The sequence below is a fragment of the Thermothelomyces thermophilus genome, chromosome 6 (genome assembly GCF_000226095.1).
Source record: "Thermothelomyces thermophilus ATCC 42464 chromosome 6, complete sequence".
In the NCBI taxonomy this organism is placed as follows: Eukaryota; Fungi; Ascomycota; class Sordariomycetes; order Sordariales; family Chaetomiaceae; genus Thermothelomyces; species Thermothelomyces thermophilus.
In genome coordinates, this window is record NC_016477.1 from 3,395,136 (window position 1) to 3,410,988 (window position 15,853).

Below are 15,853 nucleotides of genomic sequence, written 5' to 3' on the forward strand. Positions count from 1 at the left end.
TCACCCTTTAGGTATATAGAGGTAGCCAAGTAATACCGCCTATAGGCGGTACTACTAGGATTTCCTAGCTACGATGGTAGCTCTGGCAAGTTTAGCATTTAGGAGAACTATATTAACATTTTAGAGGTATTCGACTACAAACTTCTGTAACCTAGGGGCAACTTCTTCCCTGTTATAGTTAGACTACAGCCCCTTTATATAGATATTATCTAGGTAAACGCGGCAGACATCTGGAATCAGGTTCTAGAAGATCTAGGTTATCGCTTGTTGAAACTAGGCAATAGAGTTCGTTCTACCTATAGGGAGGGTACATATCCGGAAGAGGCTAATAGGCGTTTAAAAGGTAGTAAGATCCCAGCTCCTTTTGTTAAGGCTAACTTAGTTATACTCGGAAAACAGGTCTAAGAGGGAGATAACTTTATAACTACTAAAATCCTCACTAAATTCCTCTATAGCCGGTGGCACAAATACGTCCTATTTAGTTATAGCATTAGCTTTCTAGGCGTCATTAATTAGCCAGAGACTACTATTCTTTTTAAGGACTAGGAACTAGTTATTATAGTAGCTCCTATAGCTAGGCTCGATAATCCTATACTAGATCTGCTACTTTAGGAGGTCAATAACCTTCGGCATTAATAGCTTTAGGATAGGGATGCTCTTTAATTGCCATGCCGTATAAGGGATGGTCCGGATAACCTAAGGAGGAACAATGTCAGGGTAAATCCGCCTATATTTAGTGAAATCCTATGCTAGAGTAGCCTCCCTATTCTATAGGACCTATACGAAGAGCTCCTTCTCCTGGTTAGACAGAAAGCTTCCTATAGATATAAGCAGCGTATCAAGCTATTCGGCCGTAAGCCGTGTCCTAGGCTCTAGGTCTGAAAACCATAGCGTAATAAGGCTATCCTATTCTAACCCAAACTTTATCTTTTTAGTGGCTTCCCTTAGGCGCTGTTCCCGCTAGTTAGGGTTACCATTAGGTACTAAACTATCGCTAACGGCTATATCTATAGGGTAAACTTTTCTAGCTATAGACTTTCGTATAATAAACGTCTATACCTCTTATAACCCTTTTCTAACTTTTGACGTAAGTTTCCTAAGTGTTTTCTGTCTATCTAGACGGCTAGGCTCGTCCGTTTCGCTCTCCGTTTCCTAGTGTCTCTGTTTTAAAGTGTCCTATCTAGTAAGATAAAATGTCGAAACTTTAGTAAGCGTGTTAATAAGAGGTAGGCAAGAAATTCTTAGTATTATATTAAAAATGGCTTTACTAGCCTAATTATTAAGAAACCTAAGTAGAATTTCGCTATCTTAAACGTTAGCAAACGTAGGGGTAGTAGTAGTTATTATAACTAGACATTAGAGTTTGTCCCCTATAAGTTAATATTTTCTTTCGAACGTCGTTTTGGCTATAACGTCCGAGATAACCGACGCTTTAATTAATTTATTCTTAGCGATAATGTTTGCTATAACTAGACGGCTAGCTTTATAGCTAAATATTAGGCTCGTATTATAGATAAATGGTATACCTAGTAAGATTTGGTAACTACCGGTATCTCTATCTAAAATGAAAAAATGTTTATAGATTAAGATAACCCCTAAGATAATTATATTAACCGTTTCTCTAATAAATGGCCTACTATTATGAAGACCTCGGGAAATTACTATCGTTATCTATATAGAGAGATAATATTTCTATACTAGGCTAAGGGTAATTATATTATACTTAGATCCGGTGTCGATTAGCGTAAGCACCTTCTTACCCCTTAGATTCTTAAAGTTGCAATAAAGCGTTAATAGTGTGTATATCTATATAAGTATACCTATCTAGATTCTCTGGCTAGTAGAGAGCATATAGATCAGAGCTTAGAAGGATATTTCAATTTCTTCTAAATCTAGCTAGTCTTGCTATCTAGTAAGGTAGTCGCTCTAGAACCTATCCGTTATAACCGCCTACTAGCTATCACTAGTAACCCCTAGAAATGCTAGAACCGTAATTATAGACTCTTCTCCCTTAACGCTGCTCTATCTGCCTAGACGGCTAAGGTATATCTTGACCTCTTATAGCGCTCTCCCTCTTGCTTATAAAGCCAGCTTATTAGGGAAGGGAATAGCTAAGCCCTTATACTCGATCACCTCCTAAGGACTTTTATAATCCTACTTAAGGAATACAATTAGCGTATTCTTAAACGCTAAGGAGATCCCTAAGACCTTATCAATAGTAAGTGTCTTTGCTTAAAGAGCCTTACTAACTAGAGAGAGTATATTATAGGTAGCGTTCTCCTTAGTCGATTTCTCTGATTCCTTGAAGCGAATGGTTCGTTTCTATCTAGCTAGGGGAAGAGTTCCCTTACTAACTAGATTAGCAGCCTTCTTAGTAATAGCTATAACCCTTTAGCTTATAACTAGAGGGTTAGTTCCTCCTACTTCTATATTCCTTTTTAATAATCGAATAGTCTTTACTTTATTAGTCCTCTCTTACCTAATAGGGTCTTATATTAGCTCGTCTTCCATTTCTATAAGATAGCGCTTTATAGGGATAGTACTCTATACCATAGTTACTATATCGCCATCTCCATTAGAAACATCTTTACTATCAACCTCTAACTTGACAGCATTAAAGGCTTGCGTCGCCGTCTAGTTAGACCGTGACGCGTCCGTCGGTAAGCCCTTACAATCGGTGGCAAAAATAGGGTCGTCTGCCTGAGACGCTGTCCGTTTTACCCGTTAGACGAGAGTATATCTACCTTGCTTGCGATCCATTTAGAAATTGATCTCCTTAGCCTTAGTATAGTTATAAATTAACTCTAGGGAAACTCTCTTAATATTAGTAAGGCGATTAAGGGAGGTTATAACCACTTCTAGTAAATATAAACCTTTAGTATGTTAAAGGAAGGCCTTATTAGTAATAAGGTTTAAGTCTAGATAGTACTCCTAACTACGTTCCCTTTAATAGCTCTCTATAAACTGTTAATATAGCTCCTAGCTAGGAAGATCTGGCTAAAGAGAGGTATAAGCGTGAATAATATACTGCTAGGTCTCCTAATTAGCTATAGTAGCTATATCCTTACTAAGGATTTCGACTTATTAGCTTTCTAGAAGACTAGGATCTCTCTTACCTAAGATCTACTTAAAACCGAGCCAATAGATAAGACCGTTATAGATATCCTCTACTAGGACTAGACATCTATAGGTAAAGTACGTCTAGTCACTATAGTAGTAGTAGCCACGAGGTATAGCCAAAGTCGAACTCGGCTAGAACCTACCGCTCTTCTTCTTCTACTAAGACTCTTAAGTAGCCAACAGGTAGGTCTAGATCTCCTTGATCTCGTCATCACTTAGGTCGTCCGTCCGGTTACGGGAACGCCTACCTCTATCCGAGGATTTGTAGCTAACTTTGCCCTTATTAATCCGAAGCTTATATAAGGTATCCGCGAGCCCGTTGACGATCTTATCGAAGGTAGTATCTCTCTAGGCAGATAGACCTAAAGGACTCTCCTATGCCTAGGAAGCCAAAGGACTTTTCTCGACAGTCTGGCTTACCTATAGTTTAACTTCCCCTCCTTTTAGATCTAACTTATGGTATACTAACCTAGTGTTGACTCCCTTATATAGATACTCCTATATAAAGTTATAGAAGTCCTCTTACTCTATATCATTAACCTACAAGTTACCTTTCTTATGAACCTAAAGACTAGTCTAGAGAGTAAGGGGAAACCTATCCTATACCTTCTAGACAGCTAATAACTAATAGACCGCTTTCTTCTTCTTTGGTACTCGGGTAAACAGGATGTTAACGTACTCTAGGTAGTTATAGATAGACTTAGCCGAATCTGCGTATTAGGAATCTAGAAGACGCTCTAGCTCCCGAGTAGAGGTTTCCTAGCAAGAGTCATTCTACTTCTAACGTTCCTTGACAGCGGCTTCGAAAGTAGCCTAGTCCTTTTTCTTTGACTCTGGCCACTAGTCTAGAATTTCCTAAAGGTCATCTATATACTATTACTCGAAGTAGGAGATCTTGTCGCTATCATCTCTACTAAAGATCTTATAAGCCTTTTTAAGACACTTGAGGTATTTAATAGCGTTATAACTAGAGAAGAGACTAGGTAATCCCTTATCCGTCGGCAAAGGGAATATGACCCGAATAACTTTAATAAATCTGTCTGCCATAATATCTACTTAAGTATAATACTTGGCTTCCGAGTCTAAAGTAAGGTTTCTAAACTCTAGCAATTAAGGTAATTCCAATAGTATCCTTCCTAACGAGGTTTCGGTATACCTAGACGTAAGAGGCGTTAAGAGTAGCGATTTCGATTAAGGTATTTATTAAGCTATTAAGAAGAGTAGTACCTAAGGTTACTATCCTTAATTATACCTTCTTATTTAGGTAACTTCCTTAAAGATAATTCTTCTATCTAAACAGTTAATCTAGGAAGCTTTCCTCCTTTCCTTTAAGTCTTCCTATAGCTAGTAAGATCAAACATAAACTTAGTCTACTACCTTTACTTCTTTAGAGTATACCTAGTAAAGCTATTCCTAAACCTTCTAATAAGGGATACCCTATAATAATAACGCTCTAACCCCTAAGGTTAGAACTCCTAGAACAATAAGACAAATCTATACTAGACCGCCAAAGAGTAATAATATATAGGCAGACACGCCCTTACTAGCAAGCGCTAATACCAAGATAACCAGGGCTAGGATAGCTATGAAGCTCTTCTCTAGTACCTATATAATTCCAAAATCTCGTTTCTAAATCCCGAATAGTTCTAATGTCGCTAATCCGTATTTCGGAGTTTCTATCCCTCTAGACAGATATCAAACTCCTTTAAACTCATCGTCTCGCAATTCCTACCGTCTCTACTAGTGGTGTTATTATATTAGGGCAAGAGTAGTTCCCTAGCCTACCGCTAGGTATGCCGATCTCTTAGCACCTATATTTGCTCTTCTCGCTTTCCTAACAGTCTTGCTATATACGCCTCCGCGCGTATGTCTTTACTCCTCCATCGCAAATATTGCTATCTTACTATACTTGAAGTCTAGTAGTCTAGTTTGGACTTAGAGCTAAGCTCTTCCCTAATTAAGCCCCCAAAAATATATAAGCTAGTACTAACCCTCTAGGGCACCACTTAGCACCTCCAGAACCAAACCTCCGTCTAGTTAGATAGGGAGGAGCTTCGGCTTAAAAAGTCCAGGGCGTCCGAGTATTCGCGGTCACAGTAGGCAAGTCCGACCATCTAGACGGTAACGACGATAGGAGCGAAGGTGGCGATAACGATGTCCCTCTAGATAGACGTAGAAGAGTCTACTTACGTGGAAAAAGGTACTCTAACTTACAAAAGAAAGAAGAACTACATCCTGTCACTCCAATCTATTAGAGCAGACAAGTGTTGAAAGCCATCTGTTGTCCTTGTCTATCTGTCTGGCGCCCCCTGGATAGGCAACCCCTATTTATACCTATCGTATATAACAAGCTCTACGGAACCGGAAAAACAAAACTGCACCCTGTGTCCCTCTGGTCATATCAAGAACTTCTAGCCCTAGTCTAATATTATCCCCTTAATATAGACGTTTCTAGTATTATTAATAAGCGCTTTTAACGCTTTTAGTCCGAGGTAGCTAACTCTTAAATACTAAAGATCCTTAGTATTCTCTCTTATAGTAGGTAACACTTATATCCAGGACCTTTTACTATATATAGTAAATACGTTCTATAAGGATATATAAACGTTTATAATATCTACTTTACCAATTAAGATATAATCTAGGAAGCTTAAGTAATGGGAAAGTAGCTTATATTCAAGAAAGGTAAGATTATACTTACGTTCTAACTTATAAAGGATAATGTTATTTTCTAGTATTCCAAAACGTAGTAAGCAATCTAAGCTATAGTACTAAGTACCTGCCTTAAGTAATAGAGTTTCTAAGACAATATTAATATAAAATCTTTCGATAATAGTAATATCCTTAAGTATTAGCTTCTTAGTATATAGTTCATATAATCTATCTGGAACGTTTTTAATTACCTAAGTGCCCTTCTTACTAATAGGAAAGATTATTATACTTGCTTTAACAAACTTAGGATCTTCTACCTTAACGAATGTCCTAGGTAAAAGGAACTTCTTATTATTAACTAAGTAGGTCGTACTATATAAGTCTAGTAAAGTGCTTTCCGAAAGAGGATAACGCTATAGAATAACTATATTAAATACCCTATAGTAAGTCAAGAGCTTACTAAGTAGTTAAAGGCTAATAATTAACGTATTAAGGGAACTAAGGTATCTTACCCCTAACTACCTAGAATAGAATAGCTCCCCTTATTTAGTAATAAGTTAATTTTTTAGTCTAGCTTACTTTAGCTTATTAAGCTCTTAGCAAATCCTCTTATACTCCTTATTAAAAAGGTATAAGCATTACTTATTACTATAGATAGCTTGCTTAAATATATAATAGTCTACTAGATCCTATAGATATCTTAGACACTTATAAGAATATCTTATATTACGCTACTAAGTATACAAGTCTCTACCTCTCTCCTTACCGCTCTTTTAAGCTATAGGAAGTGTTAGCATATAAGTTATCAAGAAGATTCTATACTTCTAAGAGACTCTAGGTTATACGTCGTTATTAATTAGGATCTCGGCCATTATAACAAGGGTACTAAGCTCCAGAAGTAGCTATCCTATACCATTAGCGAGCTAAATTTCTATCCTCTTGTTTACTACCTAGGTTGGCAAGATATATATAGCGATAGTGTTAAGAAAAGCGTAAAGTCCTCGCGCGCCCTACACTTCTAGGATATCGTATTAGATAGCTCGCTAGAAGGCGATATTAAAGTTACGAATCTAGCGCTATAGATTAACTCCTAAACGCTTAGCTACATTAAGACTAGTTATATATTACGTTATGACTATTATATGGAGCGTTATAACTAATAGCATAAGTATAGAGCGAAGCGCTTAGATAATCCCCCTAATAAGGTTAATATCCTTCTTCCTATATACTTTTATAGCTTTATGGAATTTAAAATCCATAATATATACTAGCTAGCATTATAGCTATCTTATCTATCTATTAACGTCTATAGTATATATAATATCCTTATGAAAGGAGTCTTATAGTAAGCTAGTGCCAACCCTCTAGGGCACCACTTAGCACCTCTAGAACCAAACCTCCGTCTAGTCAGATAGGGAGGAGCTTTGGCTCAAAAAGTCTAGGGCGTCCAAGTATTCGCGGTCACAGTAGGCAAGTCCGACCATCTAGACGGCAACGACAATAGGGGCAAAGGCGGCGATAGTAATGTCCCTCTAGACAGATATAGAAGAGTCTACTTACATGGAAAAACATATCCCTAACTTACAAAAGAAAGAAGAACTATATCCTACTACTTTAATCTATTAGAGTAAACGAGTGTTAAAAGCTATCTATTGTCCTTATCTATCTGTCTAGCGCCCTTAGATAGATAACCCCTATTTATACCTATAGTATATAGCAAAGCTCTATAGAACTAGAAAAACAAAACTATACCTTATATCCCTCTAGTTATATTAAGAACTTCTAGCCCTAGTCTATACTTCCCCTTCGAATTTGCCCTAAGGCTCTTACTAGTAAATTCGGACCTAAAACCTTACTTACGTTCTTTATAATGCCTAGCCTACTTAGCTTTACTATTACCTTTAGGCGAAGGCCGTTTCTTAGATACCTGATGCCTTTACTAGGCTTCTACTTTAGTATCTAGTGTATCCTAGCCTATAAACTATAGCAGGTACTTAGGAACTAGCTTAAGATCTTTAGGCTCTAAATGTTCGAATAGTAAGGGCTAAGTCTATTTAATAGGATTATTATTAGGACGACGCTAACGAGCCTATCCTTTCTTAGTAGCTCGGGTCGAGCGTATCTCCTACGTCTATACCGGCTTACTTAGCTTTGTCTTGGTCTAACTAGGTAGCTATCGTGTTATTAAAGGCGCCTACTTTACTAGGTACTATTACTATGATCTCGAAGATTTTTCCTATCCTTCTATAGCTATAAGTTACTCCTCTACCTATTCTACTATATATTAGTAAATAGCTATCTTTAGTTTATAGGGATACTTGAGCGCCTATTAAAGTAGCTAAGGCGGCCCAAGTCCCTTAGGCGCCTTACTAAGGAACTGCTAGATGGTATTATCTAGGGGAACTTGACAATCCTTCTTTATAATTAGTTACTCCTTTATTAGCGGCAGGTTATCTTCTCCTTCCTCTATCCGGACGGAAATAACTGATTTGGCCTGTCTTAGCTATAGCTATAGCTATAGAACTAGCGGCCTATAAAGTGGCTTATCTATAGGCTACCTAGGTAGTTAATAGGGATAGATATCTCCCTAAGGGTTCTTTGGTTTTTCTAGCTAAAGGAAGCTATTAGGTAGATAGCCTAGAGCTATCTAGATCGTTTTAAGCTAGAGTATTAATATCTTATTCTTAGCCTCTGTTACTTTTAGCCTTATATATAGATAGCTCTTTTACTAGGGAAGCTTAAGCTATAGTTTATCCCTCTATCGTATCTCTTAAAAGTAGAACCCGTAGAATTCGGCTATCTAGATGTTATATTCCTATTAACCCTTTTGCTTTAATGTCGCCTATATTATTGGCTAGTATATATAACCTCTAGGCGGTAGAAAAAGAAAGCTAGGGAGAATGACCTTATCCTATAGAGTCTTAAATAAATCTTTTCGGCTTTACTTATCAGAAAGATAAAAATCTATATAATAGAGATAAGACTCTATCTAGTTATATATAGCTATAACCTAATATGATTATTATAAGTGGCAAAGGATTACCTAGAATCGTTTTCCGGCTATATCCTTCCATTTTTATAGGGGTAGTACTAACTATTTAAGCTTTAGGTTACTGATAGCTTCTAGAAAGATATAAATATATAGCTTATAAGATATTAATATATATTAAAGTAGGTTTAGGAGGTCGTAGCCGTTTAGGTACTCCTTTCTTAATATAAGCCCTTTAATATTATATAGGCTTATAGTAATATTATACTAATACTAGCCGAAGTATATCTTCCCCTAGCTATATAGCCTAGTATATAAAGGAAATAGGTAGCTAATAATCTACTTATTAGTCTTAAGACTAAGACTTATAAGCTACTCTAGCCTTCTAGCTATAACTTCCCTAGGATAGGGAATAGGCCTAGTATATAGTTTATTAAAGAGCTTCTAGGTATTACCGCTCCCTAGGTAATTAGCAATTTCTTCCCCCGGAACCTAAGTCATAAGGAGGTACTAAAGAAAGAGCCTTAGGGTTTTAGGATCCTCCCCTAGGAGGAGTAAAGGTAGTCCTATACTTGGTTAGCTTAGCCCTCTAGTCAGAGGGAGAGGAACCGATCCTTCTCTTCTTACTCTCTAACGTTATCCCTATACATGTTTGCCATCGGAAGACTTATATAAAGTTGCTTAAAACCTAGATTACTAACATTTAGAAATAAATCGCTTAATGGAACACTTGCCTGACAGCGTCTAGCTATCTGACTAGGCGGAGAAAATATTTTATTTGGCGTTTTTATAAGTTAGCGATTTATAGTTTATAGTTATTAGTTATAGAAAAGAGAGAGGAGAAGAGGGTTAAGTTAGGGGTATTTATAGACCTTTTAGTTCCTCTTAGATACCTTCCTTATCTAGCTATTCTAGGCTATATTTACTAGTTCTAGTACTATCTAATAGGTAACTACGTTAGCCTCTATATAACTAGGTCATTCTTTATTATAACCCTAAGGAATGACTTTGACTTACGTTTTATCTAGTAATAATAAAGGAATATAACCTATTATATAATAGGTTATTCTAGCCTAGGTATACCTTCTTTAAATAGAAGTCTAGCGGTTCTAGTGCCCTAATTATTAAATTGTTTAAAGGATAAGTATTCTTTATTTCTCCTTAAACTTCTTCTTACTTTTCTACCCTTCTAACTAACTCTTACTTATAATTATCTTCCTCTACTTAGATAGCTAATACTACTTCTTCCTATATTACTTCCCCTTCGAACTTACTATAAGCTCCTATAAGCAAGTTTAACTACTATATCTACCAAAAGAGTTAAGCGCTAGAGATATAAATCCTCTATCTAGGAAGATATAGAAATTGACAAGGATACTAAGCCTATACTTCCCTCGATAATTAACCGACTAATGGATTTGACGACTACCTAGGATAATCAGTTCCTAGTGCCTCCTAAGTTTATATAGGTGGTAAGAGTAGCTTACCTAGAAGATCTATTAATGCCTTTAGATTATCTAGAGGTAGCCTTGATATAATACGAGTATAAACTATTTCTTTTATATTATAGATTCTTCTTTATTAAGTACCTTAAGATATAGGTAGTCCTATATATTTGCTAGGAACTAAACCCTAATCCTAACGCCTTAAAGTAGATATTTAAAATCCTAAGACTTGCTCCTATCTATATAGAATTCTTCTATACCTATAAGAGAGCTCTAATAAAGCGGTTATACCTAGTTTTTACAGAAATTAATAACGGTAGTCCGTTTAGTTGGTAGATTTATACTATAGTTACCTACTAGGCCCGAGTTCTCGGTTTGTTTATCTAGGTATTTAAAGATATATAAGAATAACTTCCTCCCTCTAGTTAGAGGAAGAGCTAATTAGGGATATAGGAATCTAGCACTATGCTAAGCCTATAAATAGTCTTACTAAAGGTTAACAACTAAGGTTATCCCTCTAAGGAACAAGAAGCCTATTACTATCTATACTATATAGCTATTCTATAGCTACGTTTTAATAGGTCCTATCCTGGATAGATAGTATAGAAACTGCTACTAGAGTGACAAGAAGTGCTTATAGGAAGATGTAGTTAACGATAGCTCCTAAGATCCTAACCCTTGACTTATAGGTCAGGCCAAATTTGACCTTGATAGCTAGCTAAAGAATATCTAGCTAGTAATATAGAAAAAGAGCTCTCTAATTTTAACGGATTTAGATTATATAGTTAGGGATTAATAGGCAGCTTATAAATAGGGTAAACGGCGTTTATAGGTAGGAAACTGGGGATTTAGGGAAAAAGGGGTAAAGGCAATATAGAAAAAGAGTAATTAGAGGTTAGATAGTAAAGAGTAAATAGAAGTAAAATTAAATAGGGTTAACTTATATTTCTATTAATAGTTTAAAGGTTAAAATCCAGGTAATTTCCCTCTAGTTAGTTTGACTATAAGCTCTTATTATTACTATCGTTACTATTAGGCTTTGGATCTAGTAAGTTAGTCGCTTAGTTATAGTTACCTAGTTTGTCTAGGAGCTTCCTCTTCTACTACCACTTCTTTAAGCGCTTCTAGTAGCAAAGAACTTACTTAGTTCTAGGGGTTCTACTTGCCTAGAAAACTATTAGATCTGTCGGCTTTAAGCTAAACTCTATCCTACTTAAAAAACTTCTTAACGCGGTTTATAGAATATAGTATCTATATAGTTATACCATTAAGAGTCTCTAGGTAGTAGGTATTTCTATTCCTAACTTCCTAGACCTAGTATAGACTATACTACCGATACTAGAGTTTTCGAAACGAACTTATATCGATCTACCGAATATTATTATATACTAGAATAAGATTGCCTGCCTTGATTTAGGCATTCTTGGCTCTAAACTTACGGCAATAGGCTTTGTTTTGGCGTTTAGCTATTTTTTGTCTAGCTTTAGTAACCTTTTTAGTAGCAACTTCTAGATCGAATTCCGTATCGAGTAGCACCTTAGTATAGAGTTCTAGTAGTTATAGATAGGCCTCTACTTGATTTCCCCTATCTAGTCGGATAGCTATAGAGTCCTAGTAAGGAATTTACTAGGTAGGAACATCGTTTTCGATCAGGCTAATAGAATTATAGTTATAGATAAGGTTAAAGGGTAAGCGGCTATAGCTATTTCGAATAGTAATACGGTTAATATATAGGACGTAAGGAAAAAGTTATTACTAGTTCTTTCTAGTCCTTATAATTATCTTTACTAGGGTAGCTATAATAGGTATATACCTAGCCTTACTAATACCGTTAGCCTTAGAGTTATAAGGAGAGATAATAATACGTTTTACCCTTAGTTCCTCTAGGATAGCTTTCGCTTCCCCTTTAAATTCAAATCCCCTATTAATGACTATAACTATCGGGAGTCCTTAATAAAGGAGAATGTTACGGTTAATGAAGTTCTTTACCACTCTAGCTAACTTATTAGGTAGGACTTTAGCTTCTATAAATCCTAAAAGATCGTTATACGCCTCGAAGAGAAAATAGGGCTTCCCCCTCTAGTTAGAGGGTATAAACTAGATATCTAAGTGCTATTTCGTAAATAGGATTAGAGAAGGTTCTAAATGCAAATATACCTCCTTAAATCTTTTAGTATCCTATACCTAGTACTCTAGGTAGGTATAAATCTACTCTGCTACGTTAACGTATATTCCCTTCTGGTAATAGTGGTTAGTAACCCTCTGGTAAGTAGCTTCTCCACCCTTATAGCCTATCTCATTGTAGCAAGCCTAGAAAATTCGTCACCTTTCTTCCGAGGTATCTACTATATAGCAAGGATTCTAGGTATCGTTTACTAGCCAAAGGAACAGATAGCCCTTGTCTACTAAATATTTAAGCGCTTCCTTCTTAAATAGATATTACTACTAATATAGTCAGATAGCTATAGGTTCTTCTAGAGTGGCCAAGTACTATACGATCGCTCTAAAGTATTTAGAGTATCCTTCCTTAAGGTTCGGGTCTATAGGTTTAGGAGGATCGCTAACGCGGTTAGTATAGATTTACACGTTAACCTAATCGTTAATATCCTCTTTGTTTACTTTCTCTATCTAGTTAGACGGACTAGGAGGCTTCTATAAAAGCCTATTAGTAATAGCGTTTTTAGAACCTGGAATGTGCTTAACCTTAAAGTTAAATAGCCAAATCTATATAATCTACTATATTATTAAGGCTCTAGGTATATTATTAGCTATGCCGTTTAACTAGTAAACTAGGACAAGAGCGTCTATCTCTATAATGAAGTAAATACTAAAGAGGTACTATCGGAAACGTTTTAATAGGAAAGGTAGTCTATAGAGCTCTTATTTAGTAAGGTTATACCATTTCTCTACCTTAGACTATATCTTACTCTTAAACTGGTATAGATGCCTCTTCTTATTAGGGCTAACTTATTTAATAACCCCTCCCTAACCGAAAAGACTTATATTGGTCATTAGGTATATCTAACTATATCTAGGGTTATCGAAAACAAGCGGTACGAGGACTAAGGTAGTGATTATTCGGGTTTAGAGTTTCTTTATAGCCTACTATTAAGTAGGACCCTATTCCTAATAGGTATTCTTCTTTATTAGGTCGTATAATAGCCGAGTAATTGTAGTAAAGTGCTCTATCTAGATCTGGTAGTAGCTAACGATCCCTAGGAAGGTATAAATATCCTTTAAATCCGAATAAGAAGTCTACTTAAGGATTTTCATAACTTTAGCATTATTAGGTAGTCGCCCTTTAGATATATAGAGGTAGCTAAGTAATACTACTTATAGGCGGTACTATTAGGATTTCCTAGCTACGATAGTAGCTCTAGTAAGTTTAGTATTTAGGAGAACTATATTAACGTTTTAGAGATATTTGACTATAAACTTCCGTAACCTAGGGGCAACCTCTTCCCTATCATAGTTAGACTATAGCCCCTTTATATAGATATTATCTAGGTAAACACGGTAAACATCCGGAATCAGGTTCTAGAAGATCTAGGTTATCGCTCGTTAAAACTAGGCAATAGAGTTCGTTCCGCCTATAGGGAGAGTATATATCTAGAAGAGGCTAATAGGTATTTGAAAGGTAGTAAGATCCTAGCTCCGTTTGTTAAGGCTAACTTAGTCATACCTAGAAAATAGGTCTAGGAGGGAGATAACTTTATAACCCCCAAAGTCCTTACTAAATTCCTCTATAGCTAGCGGTATAAATGCGTCCTATATAGTTATAGCATTAGCTTTCTAGGCATCATTGATTAGCCGGAGACCGCCGTCCTTTTTAAGGACTAGGAACTAGTTATTATAGTAGCTTCTATAGCTAGGCTTAATGATCCTTCGCTAAATCTACTACTTTAGGAGATTAATAACCTTTGGCATTAATAGCTTTAGGATAGGGATACTCTTCGATTACTATACCGTATAAGGGATAGTCTAGATAACCTAAGGAAGGACAATATTAGGGTAAATCTGCCTATATTTAGTAAAATCCTATACTAGGGCGGCCTCCCTATTCTGTAGGACCTATATAAAGAGTTCCTTTTCCTAGTTAGATAGGAAGCTTCCTATAGATATAAGTAGTACATTAAGCCGTTTAGCTATAAGCTGTGTCCTAGGCTCTAGGTCTAAAAACCGTAGTATAATAAGGTTATCTTACTTTAACCTAAACTTTATCTTTTTAGTAGCTTCCCTTGGGCACTATTCCCGCCAGTTAGGGTTACTATTAGGTATTAAACTATCACTAATAGCTATATCTATAAGGTAAACTTTCCTAGCCGCGGGCTTTTATATAGTAAATGTCCGTACCTCTTATAACCCTTTTCTAACCTTTAATACAAGTTTCCTAAGCGTTTTCCGTCTATCTAGACGGCCGGGCTCCTCCGTTTCGCCCTCTGTTTCCTAGTATCTCTATTTTAAAGTGTTCTATCTGGTAAGATAAAATATAGAAACTTTAGTAAATATATTAATAAGAGGTAGGCAAGAAATCCTTAATATTATATTAAAAATAGCTTTACTAGCCTGATCATTAAGAAATCTAAGTAGAATTTTACTGTCCTAAATGTCGGTAAACGTGGGGGTAGCGATAATTATCGTGACTAGATGCTAAAGTTCGTCCCTTATAAGTTAATGTTTTCTTTCGAACGTCATTTTAGCTATAATATCTGAGATAACCGACGCTTTAATTAATTTATTCTTAACGATAATATTTACTATGACTAGATAGCTAGCATTATAGCTAAATGTTAGGCTCGTATCATAGATAAATAGTATACTTAGTAAGATTTAATGACTACTAGTATCTCTGTCTAAAATAAAGAAATGCTTATAGATTAAGATAGCCCCTAAGATAATCATATTAACCGTTTCCCTAGTAAATGGCTTACTATTATAAAGACCCTAGGAAATTATTATCGTTATCTATATAGGGAGATAGTATCTCTATACTAGGCTAAGGGTAATTATATTATACTTAGATCCAATGTCAATTAGAGTAAGTACCTTCTTACCCCTTAGATCTTTAAAGTTATAATAGAGCGTTAGTAGTATATATATCTGTATAAGTATATCTATCTAGATCTTCTAATTAGTAGAGAGTATATAGATTAGAGCCTAGAAGGATATTTCGATTTCTTCTAAATTTAGCTAGTCTTGCTATCTAGTAAGGTAGTTACTCTAGAACCTATCCGTTATAACGGTCTACTAGCTATTATTAGTAACCCCTAAAAATGCCGGAACTATAATTATAGACTCTTCTCCCTTAATGCTACTCTATCTACTTAGATAGCTAAGGTAGATCTTAACCTCTTATAACGCTCTCCTTCTTATTTATAAAGCCGGCTTATTAGGGAAGGGAATAGCTAAGCCCTTATACTCGATTACCTCCTAAGGACTTTTATAATCCTGCTTAAGGAATATAATTAGCGTGTTCTTAAACGCTAGGGAGATCTCTAAGACCTTGTCAATAGTAAGTGTCTTCGCTTAAAGAGCCTTACTAATCAGAGAAAGTACGTTATAGGCTATATTTTCCTTAGTCAATTTCTCTAATTCCCTAAAGTAAATGGTTCGTTTCTATCTAGCTAGGGGGAGAGCTTTCTTGCTA